This window comes from Oncorhynchus nerka, linkage group LG11 (genome assembly GCF_034236695.1).
Source record: "Oncorhynchus nerka isolate Pitt River linkage group LG11, Oner_Uvic_2.0, whole genome shotgun sequence".
NCBI classification, from domain to species: domain Eukaryota; kingdom Metazoa; phylum Chordata; class Actinopteri; order Salmoniformes; family Salmonidae; genus Oncorhynchus; species Oncorhynchus nerka.
Genome location: NC_088406.1, coordinates 42,000,619 through 42,018,159, shown reverse-complemented (window position 1 = coordinate 42,018,159; position 17,541 = coordinate 42,000,619). Strand labels below are relative to the sequence as shown.

Below are 17,541 nucleotides of genomic sequence, written 5' to 3'. Positions count from 1 at the left end.
GAGGGGAGGGGAAGCCAGGGACTGGAAAGGAACTAATGTTAATTTAAAAGTGTGCTTCTCAGTTCTGAGCATGCTCAGTGGGGCTCGGCTCTGCTCTACCAGGTCCAGCCTCTAAATTTGAACAGGAGAGTTGTGAGGTGACTGTGTCCGAGCAGACTTTTGTGCCACACATTCTCTGTCTCTGTCATGCTCTCTCGCTGCACAGCTCTCTCCTTTCGTTTTCTTTGCCCCTTTTGTTTTGGTGTGGAGAGATAGCCGAGGGAGGAAGACTAGACAAAACAGCTGAAAGAAGCAAGAAAATGAACAGACTAACTTTGCCTCAGAAACAGTGGATCTGGAGGGACTAACTTCAAAAGAAAGGCAAGAGGAAGCTGGTGTGAAGTATGAGCAGGAAGGAGAGATGAGAAACCCGTGGTCTTCTGATAAGGTCAGTACTATGAGGTTCTCAAGCAAGTGACAGCAGTTTCCATTTCATGTATTTCTCCTGGTTATTGCACAGTCAAAAGTTATTTCATCTCATGTTTGCTTGTATGTGGAAATATGGTGTTATAGGGTGCACCGTCCTGGAAAGGATTTATTGGTTGAGAATTGTGCAATGTTACAGGGTGAGCAGACAGACACATGGACTCTCTTTATGCCCTTCAGTGTTGCTGAGTGGCACCTACTGTAGTCTGTAACTGGTTTAACTGCATTCTTCCACAGCATATTATGCGACCCTTTTTTGGAGAGACTTGGAATAGGAGTCCAGAGCCTTAGCCATAGAAGGATTTGTCTTGCTGTCTTGACCGAAGCCAAGGGGATTTAATAAAGGAAGAATCAGTGAGAAATGACTACGGCGTGCAGGTTGGAGCAATATGTAGAGATATTCTACATGGCTCTGGTCAATCTTATTTGACAGTGGTCATTGAAAGAGTGAAAACTGTTTTTCTTCAATACACGCTTAGAAAAAAAGGTTCTATCTAGAACCTAAAAGGGTTCTTCAGCTGTCCCCATAGCAGAACCCTTTGAAGAACCCTTTTTGGTTCCAGGCAGAACCCTTTTGGTTTCAGATAAAAACCCTTTTGAGTTCCATGTAGAACCCTTGGAACCCCAAATAGTTATACCTGGAATCAAAAAGGGTTCTACTTGGAACCAAAAAGTGTTCAGCTATGGGGACATTCGAAGAACCCTTTTGGAACTCTTTTTTTCTAAGTGTAGAGTACATTTTGTTTTTGTTGATTCAATACCATGCATTCAGATGTCAAGAAACAAATGATCATAGTTTGCATACTGACACTCATACTGCAGCCTTGAATGATTGCCCATTTTCAAAGATTACTTATCTTCACACACTTAATGTCACAATGTTATATTCCAATTCTATTCCATTCTATTTTATTCTATTCTCACAATTTTACATTAACTTCAACATAGTAGTGGAATATTTCGCCCTGAAATCATTGTATTGCAGCAATAAACAGCATCTTGGTATGATCACCAGAGAGAAAGAATACAATAATGAACCTGTCGTTTTACTATTCATAGTATTAGGCAGCTTACCTGGCTGTGCAAATACTGAAGATATAATTCCTGGGTTGTGTTCGTTTGGTATCAAATGGAAGAAAACAGATTGAAACAGGAGCGGGACTTCCTCCATAAGAAATGCTAATTTCGTTTTTTAAATCATTTTCCGGTGTGTGCTCTAATGAACACTACCCAGGTATATCCCAGCATGTTTCATGCCTTGCTACTGGTTGGTGTCAGTGGTGACCTCCCCACAGACATTGTGTTGCCAGATTTATAATTTATGCTTCTAGAACTGGGGCAGAATATGTCATCAGGGGGAGAGAGAGCTAGTGCTGGTAGAGTTGAACATTGTGTACATCACCCTATAGCCTCCTTGTTATTTACTCATTAAATAAGGCACAGAAGTACACACTTCTTTATGAATTTCCAGACAACATGTAACGTTGATAGTATTTCAGGACCTTTCCTAAATGAGGTATGTGGCATCTGTTTAGTTCAATCCAAGCTCATAGTGGTTCTGGTTGTAGCTTTCCAATACACACTTTGACAGAAATTCAATGACATACAGAGGATGCAATATTATCTAACGGATATGCCCTCTCTTACTCCATAGATATGAGGTAGGTAGAGTATATCTGTAACAATTGTCTGAAGAAATGATGCAGCGTTAATCGTTAATCATGTTCTTTAATGATAAACAGAAAAACAAGAAAGAGAGAACCAACGAAACGTACAGCTTTGTAAGGCTCAACGGCAACAATACAAGGACAAGATCCCACAACATAGGTGGGAAAAAAGGCTACCTAAGTATGATTCCCAATCAGAGACAACAATAGACAGCTGCCTCTGATTGGGAACCACACTTGGTCAAACACAAAGAAATACAACACATAGAATGCCCACCCAAATCACACCCTGACCAAACCAAATAGAGACATAAAAAGGCTCTCTAAGGTCAGGGCGTGACAGTCCCCCCCCCCACCCCCCCACCCCCAAAGGTGCGGACTCCGTCCGCAAAACCTGAACCTATAGGGGAGGGTCCAGGTGGGCATCTATCCTCGGTGGCGGCTCCGGTGCGGGACGCAGACCCCGCTCCACCTCTGGCTCCCCCCACTTTGGTGGCGCCTCTGGTGCGGGGACCCTCGTCGCCGACCCCAAACTGGCGGCCCTCTCTGCAGGCCCCGGACTGGGGACCCTCGTTGTAGGCCCCGGGCTGGGGACCCTCGCTGTAGGCACCGAACTGGGAACCCTCTCTGCAGGCCCCGGACTGGGAACCCTCGCCGCAGGCCCCAGACTGGGGACCGTCGCCAGAGCCTCCGGACTGGAGACAGTCGCCGGAGGCTCCGGACAGGAGACCGTCGCCAGAGGCTCCGGACTGGGGACCGTTGCCGGATACTTCGGACTGGAGACCGTCGCCAGAGGCTCCGGACAGGAGACAGTCGCCGGAGGCTCCGGACAGGAGACCGTCGCCAGAGGCTCCGGACTGGGGACCGTCGCCGGAGACTTCGGACTGGAGACCGTCACCGTAGGCTCCGGACTGGAGACCGTCGCTGGAGACCCCGGACTGGAGACCGACGCTAGAGGCTTCGTGCCATGGATCCTCACTGCAGGCTCCGGGCCATGTATCATCACTGGAGGGCCCGTGCCATGGATCATCACTGGAGGCTTCGTGCCATGGATCATGACTGGAAGCTTCGTGCCATGGATCATCACTGAAGGCTTCGTGCCATGGATCATCACTGGAGGCTTCGTGCCATGGATCCTCACTGGAGGCTTCGTGTCCTGGATCATCACTGGAGGCTTCATGCCCTAGATCATCACTGGAGGCTTCGTGCCATGGATCATCACTGGAGGCTTCGTGCCATGGATCATCACTGGAGGCTTAGTTTGTGGAGCTGGTACAGGATATACTGGGCCGTGAAGACACACTGGAGGTCTGGAGCGCAGAGCTGGCACAACCCATCCTGGCTGGCTGCTCACCCTAGCCTGGCAACTGCGAGGCGCTGGCACAGGATGTACTGGGCTGTGGAGACGCACCGGAGACACAGTGCACAGAGCCGGCGCAGGATATCCTTGACCAAAGAGACGCACCGGAGGCCAGGAGCGCTGAGCCGGCACAATCCACCCTGGCTGAATGCCCACTCTAGCTCGACAAATGCGAGGAGCTAGAATGTAGCGCACCGGGCTGTGAACGCACACTGGAGACACCGTGCGCTTCACTGCATAACACGGTGCCTGACCAGTACCACGCTCCCCACGGTAAGCACGGGGACTTGGCTCAGGTCTATAACCTGACTCCGCCAATCTCCCCGTGTGCCACCCCCAAAACATTTGGGGGGCTGCCTCTTGTGCATGCTTCGTCGTGTCAACTCCTCGTATCTTCGCCGTTCCGCTTTTGCTGCTTCCATTTCCTCCTTAGGACGACGATATTCTCCAGCCTGCGCCCAGGGTCCCTTGCCTTCCAGTATCTCCTCCCAGTATCTCCTCCCATGTCCACTCCTCCAGAAAACACTGCTTGGTCTTTTTGTGGTGGGATCTTCTGTAACAATTTCCTGAAGAAGTGGACCAAGATGCAGCGTGGGGTAGGTTAATCATATTCTTTAATGATAACCAGAAAAACAAGAAAGAGAGCACCAACAAAACGTACAGCCTTGTAGGGCTCAACAGCAACAACACAAGGACAAGATCCCAAAACATAGGAGGGATCTAGGAGGGATCATACCTAAGTATGATTCCCAATCAGAGACAACGATAGACAGCTGCCTCTGATTGGGAACCACACTCGGCCAAAGACAAAGAAATACAACACATAGAATGCCCACCCAAATCACACCCGGACCAAACCAAATAGAGACATAAAAAGGCTCACTAAGGTCAGGGCGTGACAATATCATAGTAAACTATGACGCCTGTTCACTAACATTTTCGGAGAAACCTGTTGATGAGAAATGTACGTTCAGCCTGTCTCTGGGCAGAGAGTGGTGCAAGAGCACTAGGAAGTGTGGGACAAGTGGTGCTACTACTCTACTGCACCAGCTAATATACTGTATGCCATTTAGTTGATGCTTTTGTCCAACAACTTACAGTCAATGCATACATTTTTTACATATGGACGGCCCCCAGTGGGAATCGAACCCATAACTCTTAGCATTAGAAAAAACATTCTCTACCAACTGTCTTCTCGGCTGCCATGATTTCATCACCCTTCCATTCTCTTAAGTCAGTCTTTCCTTTGGTCGTGACAGAGAAAGTTAATGAAAGAAGCCCCTCAGGTACTGACAGCTGTGTCTATCATTACCTCCCATTGGCTAAGGTTTGGTAGAGATGAGCAATGGCTTCAGTACAATCACCATGCTGTTTGGTAACTGTGGCATAACAGACATATTTTGACTATGAACCACCCTGTTGTTCTCTTTACACTGAGTATTTGACTATGAACCACCCTGTTGTTCTCTTTACACTGAGTATTTGACTATGAACCACCCTGTTGTCCTCTTTACACTGAGTATTTGACTATGAACCACCCTGTTGTCCTCTTTACACTGAGTATTTGACTATGAACCACCCTGTTGTCCTCTTTACACGGAGTATTTGACTATGAACCACCCTGTTGTCCTCTTTACACTGAGTATTTGACTATGAACCACCCTGTTGTCCTCTTTACACTGAGTATTTGACTATGAACCACCCTGTTGTTCTCTTTACACTGAGTATTTGACTATGAACCACCCTGTTGTTCTCTTTACACTGAGTATTTGACTATGAACCACCCTGTTGTCCTTTTTACACTGAGTATTTGACTATGAACCACCCTGTTGTCCTCTTTACACTGAGTATTTGACTATGAACCACCCCGTTGTCCTCTTTACACTGAGTATTTGACTATGAATCACCCCGTTGTCCTCTTTACACTGAGTATTTGACTATGAACCACCCTGTTGTCCTCTTTACACTGAGTATTTGACTATGAACCACCAGCTACACTAGGGGATACCTAGTCAGTTGCAAAACTGAATACGTTCAGCTGAAATGTAACCCAACCCCTCTAAATCAGAGGTGCAGGGGAAGCCTTAATCCACATCCACAGAGAGCAGATGTTCTGTCGGGTTAATTGTCTTGCTCAAGGGCAGAGCGGCAGATTTTTCCACCACCTTTTTTGTTTATTTATTTATCCGTTATTTTACCAGGTAAGTTGACTGAGAACACATTCTCATTTGCAGCAACGACCTGGGGAATAGTTACAGGGGAGAGGCAGGGGATGAATGAGCCAATTGTAAACTGGGGATTATTAGGTGACCGTGATGGTTTGAGAGCCAGATTGGGAATTTAGCCAGGACACCGTGGTTAACACCCCTACTCTTACGATAACACCCCTACCTTGCTGGCTCGGGGATTCAAACCAGTGACTTTTCGGTTACTGTCCCAAAACTCTTAACTGCTAGGCTACCTGCCTGGTCAGTAGATTTGTCAGTAGATATGATGGATAATGGTGGCCTGATGAATTGCCAAGAGGATATATGATCAATCTTTCAATAATTTCATAGATAAAAAAACATTGAGGCAGAGACACGTTAGGCTGGTTTTGATCAAATGACAGCAGTGATTTTGAGTAAATGAAAAGATTTAGACTGAATGTTTTCAGATGTGACAGTGGACATGATCAAATCACACATTATTGTCTATCTCATAAGCTTAATTACAGTTGTAAAAGTCATCATTGGCATCGTTTTAGACATAATAATATACTTGGGTAGCCTCACATAGGCCATGGGCCAAGCAAGCAAGCAGCTCACAATTAAACTTGGGATGAGTAGAAACCTCATGGGGTCCAACTCTTCCCAGAGAACTCCAATAAAGATTTCTCATTAAACATCACCCTAGATGCCGAGCCAGAGGAAGGAGAATGGAGGCCAGAGGCCTGGGGAGGCATGAGCCCAGACCTTGGCCCATTGGGCTCTGGTCAAAAGTAGTGCACTACTACTGTCTTTGCCCTCTGTAGGCCCAGGATCCATCAAGCAGTATGAAGCCATGTTCTCTGAAAGAGCTGTGAACTTGTCAACTCCCTTCGGCTCCCTGTCACATTTAGTTGTTTGTTACTTTTTAGTCCCGGGGTGAGGGACATTGAAACGCTCCAATGACTATTGACCTCCAGTCATTGGGACTACTAGGGCTTGTATGATGGTTGGAAATAGATGCATCAATCTAATGCCACTCTGGGTGTTGCCACATCTCTCCTGGGGAGAGGACAAAGGCTAGGGCATGATGGGTAGACAGATGCATGATGGGAGCAGGGCAGCCTATCGTCACCATGGTGATCCTAACAATCACCATGGCGATGAGAGCTTAGATGGGCAGATACTGAGGTATCCCGTCTAGGGAGTCCTGAATCTCTGTACAAGTGGCTGATATTCAAATTGCAACCTCAAGGGGGTTTGTTCAATGTTTTCTGGTGCTTGTCAGAAAATTGTTGTGTGATTATGATATTGAAGGGTATAAAGAGGCTCATAGGTGGGAAGGTGGAGTGGATTATATTTATTTCAGTATGAGCTGCACGGCAAGTCTCCAATCTGACACAGTCGCTGTCACTGTCTGGAGGACCATTTAATGAGAGGGTGAGTGGGAGCGAGGCTAGAGAACGGACCGTGTTAGTTCCTTGTCCAGTTTAATGTGCCTTGTAAAGAGATGCCAAATGAAGAAATATGTCATATACTGTTGAAGTGATCAAATGATTCTCCCTGGCCATCTGTCACTGCCAGAGGAATAGTTGAATAGCCTTGGCAGAACTGAATGGGGAATCATAAGAAACTGACTGAAGACTATGAATCCAACAGTCAAAAGTGACTCAGAATGACATGGAAAAAAGGGATATTTGCGGTGATATTTCACTGTTCAAAAGTTCAAACTGACTCAGAATGGCATGAAGAAATAGTTGTGAATGTTTTAAGATGTTTCAAGTTAGCCGTCTTTGGGCAAAGTACATTCTATGTGTCAACTCAAGCCTTGTGTTTGGTCTATCTAGCAGATCCACGTCAGTGGTTACTTAAGGTTATCTCAGTGACATCAGGGCTGTGTTATGAATACGGGGTAAAAGGACTCAGTCGTCTGTTGACATAAAGCTAACGGCATGCCTGCACAGAGGATACATGAACACAGAACATTGTGCTTTATTGGAGGTCAATATTGGTACATTTTAGTTATTGACTCAAATGTGTTTTTTCCATAAAGGTGATACTGTACTAAGAGTAGCCTGTAGGCCTACTTGCTAACTGAAGGTGGACATATTTGACGCACACAATACAGCGATAGGTAGTTTTCAACAGTCGTTTGGTGTAGATTGTGTCCATTGTTCTTGGTTGCGGTTCACGTTGTGTAAGAGGTTATCTCGGCTTTGTGCGAGACGAAAGAACCTTCGCCGGCACCTGGGTCACTTATCTGTGTGGATTCTCATTTTCAGAGAGCTCCGTCTTTTTGATTGACTGACACTGGAGAGATCCTGTGGCAATGCACTTCCTCTGAACCCTGTATCAATTCACCAATCTTTCTTCTGTTATTATCTGCTATTTCCCTTTCACTGTACTACTGTAGCTTGCCATGTAACATCCTCATACCAGTGATTCTGCACTGTAATAACCAGTCCAAGTGTTCAAAATGTGCTTTCCTGCAAGACAATGAGTCTTTGGGGTCTAAAATGTTATACTATTGGATGTTTCTGATCAATATTATAAAGTTCAAATCTCAGTTGTAGCTTACAGTATATACCAGGCGTGTCCGTCTGTCTGTTCCAGACAGAGGCGTGTGAGATGGATGTGTCTGGGTACGGGCTACTACTATTCTCTCTCTCTCTCTCTCTCTCTCTCTCTCTCTCTCTCTCTCTCTCTCTCTCTCTCTCTCTCTCTCTCTCTCTCTCTTGGTGATACTCACAGGTTGGCTCTTTATGGGGAGGCTGGGGCTCAGACAGTGGAGATTTATAGAGATGATAAAAGCAGTGGAGGAGAGCAATAATGCCACAGCCCAGACGGATGCTCCTCCAAGCCCTGTCTACTCACATCTCACAGGACATAATCTACCTCGGACAGACGGATGGAAAGACTTTTCTGTGCCACTAAAGGTGTTTGTGAGAATCGGGTGCTTGTCTGGGTGTAAAGATACTGGTGGTTTTCCAACAATGGAATAAGATAGCAGCTAGATAATATGTGATATTTTTTTTCTCGCATCGTGCCTTTGAAATGTTGCCTCTCCTGGCAGCTCACTCTCTTGCTCTCACTTCTCTGACAATAATATGAAGAAAATAACAAATTATACAGGAGTGGTGTGTAGTTGGCAGACAAAGTGAGGAGGGGGAAATGAGAGAGAGAGAGAGAGAGAGAGAGAGAGGTGGATAATGGACACACGGAGAACAGATTTACAGAGCTTTGTTTCATGTTGAGGACTGGCAGGCCAAGCATAATATAACATACTGTATGTCCACAGCAGCCAATGTCTTTGACGTTCATATGCCTCTTCCTGCCTGCCACTATAATTTCAGTTTGAATCCCAAGTAGAATGGGTCGAGCTTTGAGTTAAATCCAAGTCGTGCATTCTAAGAGCAAGTCGAGTCGAGTCACGCGTTTTTATCAAGTGAAGTCTCAAGTGAAGTAAGAAAAAAAATCTATATGTGCAATGACTACAAATATTTGTCTATTTATTAAGGCTACCATACAGCCCTTTTCATTATTTGGTTTACAACACATTTCAATCATTAATTTTAACAACAAATTCCAAATGCTTCATAAGTAAATGATACATTTCAAGCAATTTTGACATACCAAAAAAACAGTAATTGTTGCTTGATGACCCATTGCTGGTGAGCTTGCCAAGTAAACAGTTCATATTATTGATCCCCAAACAATTTATAGAGCTGCATATTTATTTATGGCAATCCTCTCTCCCTACAATTTGGCGTTTGCGCTGCACCCGATCCAATCAGCAATCTTCGCTAGCTCACCCGACCTGTGTTGATTGACAGTTTGCTGGTCCAATCAGAGGGCCGAGTGTGCGTTTCACTCGCAAATCTGTTGCAAAAAAACTATTTGCAAATGCGATGCTGCGGCTACAGTATCTGGCTACGTGGAGAGTAATCCACAAATCATTTCAAGTCATCAGTATCAAGTCAAAGTCCTGAGTCTTCAAGTCTCAAGTTATTTTATTTTCTATCAAGTTGAGTCTCAAGTTATCAAATTTGTGATGAGTCAGACTCTAGTCCATGTCATGTAACTGGAGTCCACACCTCTGCTGTAATTTCTTCCTCTCCCTACTCCTGCCACTTAAGGTTGGGTCATCGCATATTTTTGTAACACTGTTGGATGTATTGTTACCACACATAGGCATTGTGGTTGTTATTGGTGTCCGAAAGAACTGTTTTGCTTATCACATTGGACCCCACTTGTACTGATAGAATTTCTTTGATGAGTTAGTGATCTGTCTCTGTCTCCCTCCCCCTCTTTTCCGGTCCTCCTCTACTCCTTCACCTACCTTTTCTATTTCTTCCTCTAACCAGCTGGAACTGAGGGCAGAGAGAGCGTGCCCTTTTGTTAGTGGACTGAGAGTAAGGTCAGTGTGTTTGACTCCCCTCCCCACTCCCAGATAAACTCAATGAATAGTGCCAACCTGGGGACTGCTGGCTAGGCAGATTATCCAATGAGTCTCTCACAGTAAAGGACTACACCAGGTATGGTTTGGCCTTTATCAGCATAGATTTACACCTATTAACACAACTGAAAATAAGAGCAACTGAACTGCCATGAATTTGATTTAGATGCATTGAATATTATAGTCAATAGGCACTTTCTTTATAGGAAATGTATGCTCTTTGCGCAGATGTTTTCCCCCAATATATATTTCATTTGATAAATTTAACCACATTTCAGACATGTAGACAGTGAGAAAAAAACCTTTGCAATGTTTTTGTGTATCCAATCATATTTTCCAAAATGTGTGCGCAATGTTGGAGCAACATGTTTTTGGGCGTAGCTCTTTGTCAGAGCATGTCACCCTGTAAAGAGATCTGTATGAAAGGGCATAGTTTGTTTTCACAGTAACTGAAACTGAGGAGGAGAGTCGGCCAAGGGCACACTCTGAGCTGTGTTCGGTCACTCTCCCTTTCCCTCATCTTTCTTTGCTTTCAGTTCCTTTCTGGACCATTCATATGCTAATAGAGGTCAAGAGATGAGGTGGTTCTCACGTTCAACTTGAAACTTGGGTCCTTTGTGTGGCTGTGGCTCAAGCTGCCTGGACAGAAGCCAGAAGTGAAATGAAAGTCTGTTGAAATTCCCCAATGGGATTGGCTTTGGGCTGGGGCATGGGCTGGCTTTACAAGCTGGGACTGACCACCTGGGGAAGGAGCAGGTCTGGTCTGGGCTGGCTTTTGGCTTTTCTAGATTTGCCTGAGTTTGGGCTTGGGCTGCTGATTTGGGCTGATTTTGAGGTTTGGGATGAGTTGGGGTTTGACATTGGGCTGAAACTATGCAGAGGCTGGGGTCTCGGGCTTGGGGTTGGGGTAGGAGTCTGGAGCTGGGCTTTAAACTCTAGAGCTGCCAAGGGTGAACCTATTAGGGATATGTTGGACCTTTAGACAAAGGTCCATTGACTTTGTAATTATTATTTAGTAAAAGGAAAAGTTAGAACAATAGCTAAACAGCAGATTGGGGATGATCTGTTGTTCTGTGGATGCTTGCGGATCCATAGAATTTAAGGGGACTCTAAGAAGTCACCATATACAGTAACAAAATAGATATTTTTATTTAGCAATGTACTTAGGCCACTGAACAGCTTCTGCATGAAGTTAGGAGTTTGTAAACATTTCAGTTCTGATCGATTGTCATTAACTTTGCTTTTTATTTATTTATTTTATTTTACCCCATTTTTCTCTCCAATTTCGTGGTATCCAATTGTTAGTAGTTACTTGTCTCATCGCTACAACTCCCATATGGGCTCGGGAGAGACGAAGGTTGAAAGCCATGCGTCCTCCGAAACACAACCCAACCAAGCCAAGCCGCACTGCTGGAAGCCAGCCGCACCAATGTGTCGGAGGAAACCCCGTGCACCTGGCAACCTGGTCAGCGTGCACTGCCCCCGGCCCACCACAGGAGTTGCTAGTGCGCGATGAGACAAGGATATCCCTACCGGCCAAACCCTACCTAACCCAGACGACACTAAGCCAATTGTGCATCGCCCCATGGACCTCCCGGTCGCGGCCCGGCTGCGACAGAGCCTGGGCTCGAACCTAGAGTCTCTGACGGCACAGCCAGCACTGCCTTAGACCACTGCGCTACCCGGGAGGCCCAAGTTAGCTTTTTTAAATGTATTTTTTATTTAACTAGGCAAGTCCGTTAAGAACAAATTCTTATTTACAATGATGGCCTACACCAGCCAAACCCAGACGACGCTGGGCCTATTATGCGTCACCCTACGGGACTTCCAATCACAGCCAGATGTGATGCAGCCTGGATTTGAACCAGGTACTGCAGTCATGTCTCTTGCACTGAGATACGGGAACTCGGGAATTTTGTAAACATGATTAACCACTTTGCCAAGCCTCGCAATTGTGGGTCATTTTCAGAAACTGCGTCATAATTTCATGGCCTATATGCAAGAGACGTTTATAATTATTTTTCGCCCATGGCTGAAACAGGCAAATTACATGTGGTATTTCAGTGTATGTAGTTGGAAAGGCAATCAGCTGAAGGTTGGGGCATATATATGGTGGTTTTGGAAAAGTACTTGTTTAGGTAATACTTACATTTTAGGAGAACAGCAAGAGTTTTATGAATAGAGTCCATTCTCTGTGTTACCTTGAGTAATCAGAGATTTCCTCAGTAGGGAAACATTAACTCCATTAATTACTGCCCATGCCCCTGGGTCTGCTGAAACAGGAACTGATTAGGGCATTTTCCCTGCGGCTACGCTAGTGGTGTCTATCAATAATATAGTGATATACAGTAGCACCCGTGTTTGTGTAAGTCAGGAGTTGAGAAGTTAAATGACTGAATGGTATCATAAAAGTTGAATTGGAAGGAAAACAAGGCTGCCCAGCCAAAAGATGTCGAATGTTTCTTTTCTTGTTCGCCATCACCTCCTTCGCTAAAACAAAATCTAGGCAAAACAAAACAATAGTCATCATTTAGCGGAAAAGGTTTGAACGCTAATCTGAAGTTGGCAGAGTAAAACTAGTGCGACTTCTTGACAATGTTTTTGACGTAATTTATTGTTGATGTTCTATTTTAAGGGATATCCAGATATTCGAGGTCATCTATTTTTTCCACTCCACCCATACTGGTTGGTTTTATAAAGCTATTGCTGTGAATTGATTGCACTATTTTTAGTTGAACTAATATTGATGAAAGCCTTTAAGATACCAATTGCAGGCTTATCACTGACAAATGCTTGCCGCAGACTTATCATAGTGACAAAGCTTAAAGGGTATTTGTCTCTTCTGTAGAATAGCCTATTCCTAACTGGCTGTTGTCATTTACACAACACCTCTTTGTATTTCTGATTACAGTACCAGTCACAAGTTTGGGCACACTTAATCATTCAAGCGTCTTTCTTTATTTTGACTATTTTCTACATTATAGAATAATAGTGAAGTCAACAAAACTATGAAATAACACGTGGAATCATGTAGTAACCAAAAAAGTGTTAAACAAAAAATCTAAATATATTTTATATTTGACATTCTTCGAAGTAGCCACTCTTTGCCTTGATGACAGCTCTGCACACGCTTGGCATTCTCTCAACCAGCTTCACCTGGAATGCTTTTCCAACAGTTTTGAAGGAGTTCCCACATATGCTGACCTCTTGTTGGCTGCTTATCCTTTCCTCTGCGGTCCAACTCATCCCAAACCATCTCAGTAGGTTTGAGGTCGGGTGATTGTGAAGGCCAGGTCATCTGATGCAGCACTCCATCACTGTCCTTCTTGGTCAAGTAGCCCTTACACAGCCTGGAGGTGTGTTGGGTCATTGTCCTGTTGAAAAACAAATGATAGTCCCACTATGCGCAAACCAGATGTGATGGTGAATCGCTGCAGAATACTGTGGTAGCCATGCTGGTTAAGTGTGCCTTGAATTCTAAATAAATCACAGACAGTGTCACCAGCAAAGCACCCCCACACTATCACACCTCCTCCTCCACACCTCATTGTGGGAACCACACATCCGTTCACCTATTCTGTGTCTCACAAAGACATGGTGGTTGGAACCAAAAATCTCAAATTTGGACTCATCAGACCAAAGGACATATTTCCGGTCTAGTGTCCATTGCTGTGTTTCTTGGCCCAAGCAAGTCTCTTCTTCTCATTGGTGTCCTTAAGTAGTGGTTTCTTTGCAGCAATTCAATCATGAAGGCCTGAATCACGGACTCTTCTGAACAGTTGATGTTGAGATGCAACTGTGCTTGAAGAAACTTTCAAAAGTTCTTGACATTTTCCAGATTTACAGACCTTCGTATCTTAACTTCTTGCGTCGAGCCATCCCGGATCCGGGATCGTGACTACAGCCTCAAGCCCATTACCATAACGCAACGTTAACTATTCATGAAAATCGCAAATGAAATGAAATAAATATGCTAGCTCTCAAGCTTAGCCTTTTGTTAACAACACTGTCATCTCAGATTTTCAAAAATATGCTTCTCAACCATAGCAAAACAAGCATTTGTGTAACAGCATTGATAGTTAGCATAGCATTTAGCGTTAGCATTCAGCAGGCAACATTTTCACAAAAACCAGAAAACCATTCAAATAAAATAATTTACCTTTGAAGAACTTCTGATGTTTTCAATGAGGAGACTCTCAGTTAGATAGCAAATGTTCAGTTTTTCCTGAAAGATTATTTGTTTAGGAGAAATTGTTCCGTTTTCTGCGTTATGTTTGGCTACCAAAAAAAAACGAAAATTCATTCATCCAAACGCCAAACTTTCTTCCACATTAACTCCATAATATCGACTAAAACATGGTAAACGTTGTTTAGAATCAATCCTCAAGGTGTTTTTCACATATCTCTTCATGATATATCATTCCTGGAAGTCTCCTCTCTGTCTCAATCACATGGATGAATGCGAGCAGCTTGGAGATTACGCAACAATTTCAACAAAGGACACCGGGCGGACACGTGGTAAATATAGTCTCTTATGGCCAATCTTCCAATGATATGCCTACAAATACGTCACAATGCTGCAGACAACTTGGAGAAACGATAGAAAGGGCAGGCTAATTCGTGGCTCTTTCACAGCCGTATAAGGAGACAATGAAAAACAGAGCGTCAAAAATCCTGCTCATTTCCTGTTTGAAGTTTCATCTTGGTTTCGCCTGTAGCATCAGTTCTGGGGCACGCACAGATAATATCTTTGCAGTTTTGGAAACGTCAGAGTGTTTTCTTTCCAAAGCTGTCAATTATATGCATAGTCGAGCATCTTTTTGTGACAAAATATTGCGCTTAAAACGGGCATGTTTTTTTATACAATAATGAAATAGCGCCCCCTTAGGTTGAAGAGGTTAAAGTAATGATGGACTGTCATTTCTCTTTGCTTATTTGAGCTGTTCTTGCCATAATATGGACTTGGTCTTTTACCAAATATGGCTATCTTCTATATACCAACCCTTCCTTGTCAGAACCCAACTGATTGGCTCATACACATTGAGAAGGAAAGGAATTCCACAAATTAACTTTTAACAAGGCACACCTGTTCATTGAAATGCATTCCACGTGACTACCTCATGAAGCTGGTTGAGAGAATGCCAAGAGTGTGCAAAGCTGTCAACAAGGTAAAGGGTGGCTACTTTGAAGAATCTCAAATGTAAAATAGATTTTGATTTGTTTAACACTTTTTTGGTTAATACATGATTCCATATGTGTTATTTCATAGTTTTGATGTCTTCACTATTATTGTATAATGTAGAAAATAGTAAAAAATAAATAAAGAAGAACCCTGGAATGAGTAGGTGTGTCCAATCTTTTGACTAGTACTGTATATGTATGCCCATGGAAAATCCATAGAGCCTTTGCAAAATATTCCATAATAGGTCAACTATATTAGGTTGAAGAAGTGCCTAAATAATGTACAGTAAAAAAGCTTTTTCACAGTAGAATTCAGTCTTTTGTGTGAGCAGTGGTGGAAAAAGTTCAGAATTGTCATACTTGACTAAAAGTATTTGGTTTAAATTGAAGTATCAAAAGTCAATGTTAATTGCTAAAATATACTTAAGTATCAAGAGTAAAAGTGTAATTCATTTCACATTCCTTATATTAAGCAAAATTGACGGCACAATTATTTTGTTATTTCATTTCATGGATAGCTAGGGGCACACTCCAATACTCAGACATCATTTACAAACGAAGCATTTGTGTTTTTTGAGCATTTGAGTCTGCCAGATCAGAGGCAGTAGGGATGACCAGGGATGTTCTCTTGATAAGTGGTGAATTTGACATTTTTTCTGTCCTGCTAAGCATTCGAAATGTAACGAGTACTATTGGTTGTCAGCGAAAATGTAGTGAAGTAAAAGTAAATGTTGTCAAAATTATACTGTAAATAGTAAAGTAAAGTACAGATACCCTAAAAAAATGACTTATGTCTTACTTTAAAGTATTTTTACTTACAGTAAGTACTTCACACCACTGTGTGAGCAGTGTGCTACGTACGATTCTGGAATGTTTACACTCGCCCAACCCAAAGTACAGTGGGAATGGAAAGAAAAGTCAACTAGCGGTATTCTTAAAAATAAATAACACACCTCCCCTGTCCTGAGGGAGTCAGTTGGGGGGGGTTGAGCTGATCTCGACACCCACAACTCTCTGACAGCAGTTGGGCAGCGAGACTCGAGACAGACAGGGAAAGATTTATGTATATATTTTTTTCTGAAATCCTAGAGGCGAGCCAAACATCACAAATGCTGTTTGTTTTGTCATAGGGCGTGAGCGGCAAAGAACACCGAATCTGCCTCGGAGGACGTTGTGGAATGACTGGTGTTCTCTCCTGTGTGGACTGTGGTTTGGTCTAACCCCCCTGAGGTGGGCCCCAACACAGCTGCCATCTGTAGACCAGCATCACACACAGCCAAATACACTACTTCCTTTACTTTACTTCCTTTACTTTGTTTAATGTATTTGCACATTAATCAACAATTCTCTCCAGCAGTTTAATTTTCAACTGTAGTCACACACACACACACACACACACACACACACACACACACACACACACACACACACACACACACACACACACACACACACACACACACACACACACACACACACACACAGCATCACACGTTCACACACAACATCACACCTCAGGGCATGAAGCCACAGCACTGTTCATAAAACACTACTTCTATCAGCTCACTAAATACTGAAGAGTCCCTTCAGGACCAACTTACAGGTTGTTCATATAATATTCACCTCTTTTCACAAGACGATAACACCACACACAGATGAGGAAGGGCTAGGTTGATAAAATTAGGAAAGTTATCAAAGTAAATCAAAATGATTTTATATATAGCCTTTACACTGTGTGTGTGTCCGTGTAGGTATGTGTAATGGCTTATTTTTCTTGTGTAATTTGTTCAGATAATAGGTCCTTGCCACCCATAAGACCTATCATACCAGATCGTTTAGCGTCCATCTTGTGTGCTCCATATTCAACATGTTCAGCTGTCTCAATGTGCAGCAGCCATTCTGAAAGCATCAGTCCAAGTGAAGGAGAGGAACGGAGAGGGCTATTAATCTCCAGGACAATTTTTTTAATTTCACCAAAAATGACTGCTACTCACACGATCGCTTTCGTGACAGGTCATTATTTATGTCTGGAGCTCCAGCCGTACACCTCCCTCCTCCTCCTCCTCCTCCTCTGTTTCCTCCCCAGCCATCTCTCTCAGGGCCCTGGCTGCCAAATGAGTTTCAGCTAAGCCCCAGCTGCCCCAGTTAAGTGAGAGGAATGTGGGGCAGCGGTGGGTGCTACTACAGCACCAGCCGGGGCTGAGGAGTGTGTGGGTCCTGGTCTCC

The 17,541-nt window shown here is 43.8% G+C and overlaps 1 long non-coding RNA gene across 6 annotated transcripts in view; it reads left to right on the top strand.

Moving 5' to 3' along the window:
- Positions 1–17,541, top strand: part of LOC115136886 (uncharacterized) — a 115,874-nt gene continuing 98,333 nt past the window's right edge. For 3 of the 6 annotated variants that reach the window (XR_010465066.1, XR_010465067.1, XR_010465065.1), the window contains exon 1: positions 1–427. This is a non-coding gene — a long non-coding RNA (uncharacterized LOC115136886). Of the gene's footprint in view, positions 428–16,445; positions 16,546–17,541 lie in introns of all 6 variants that reach the window. The other 3 variants (XR_010465068.1, XR_010465069.1, XR_010465064.1) reach the window with 3 other exon arrangements.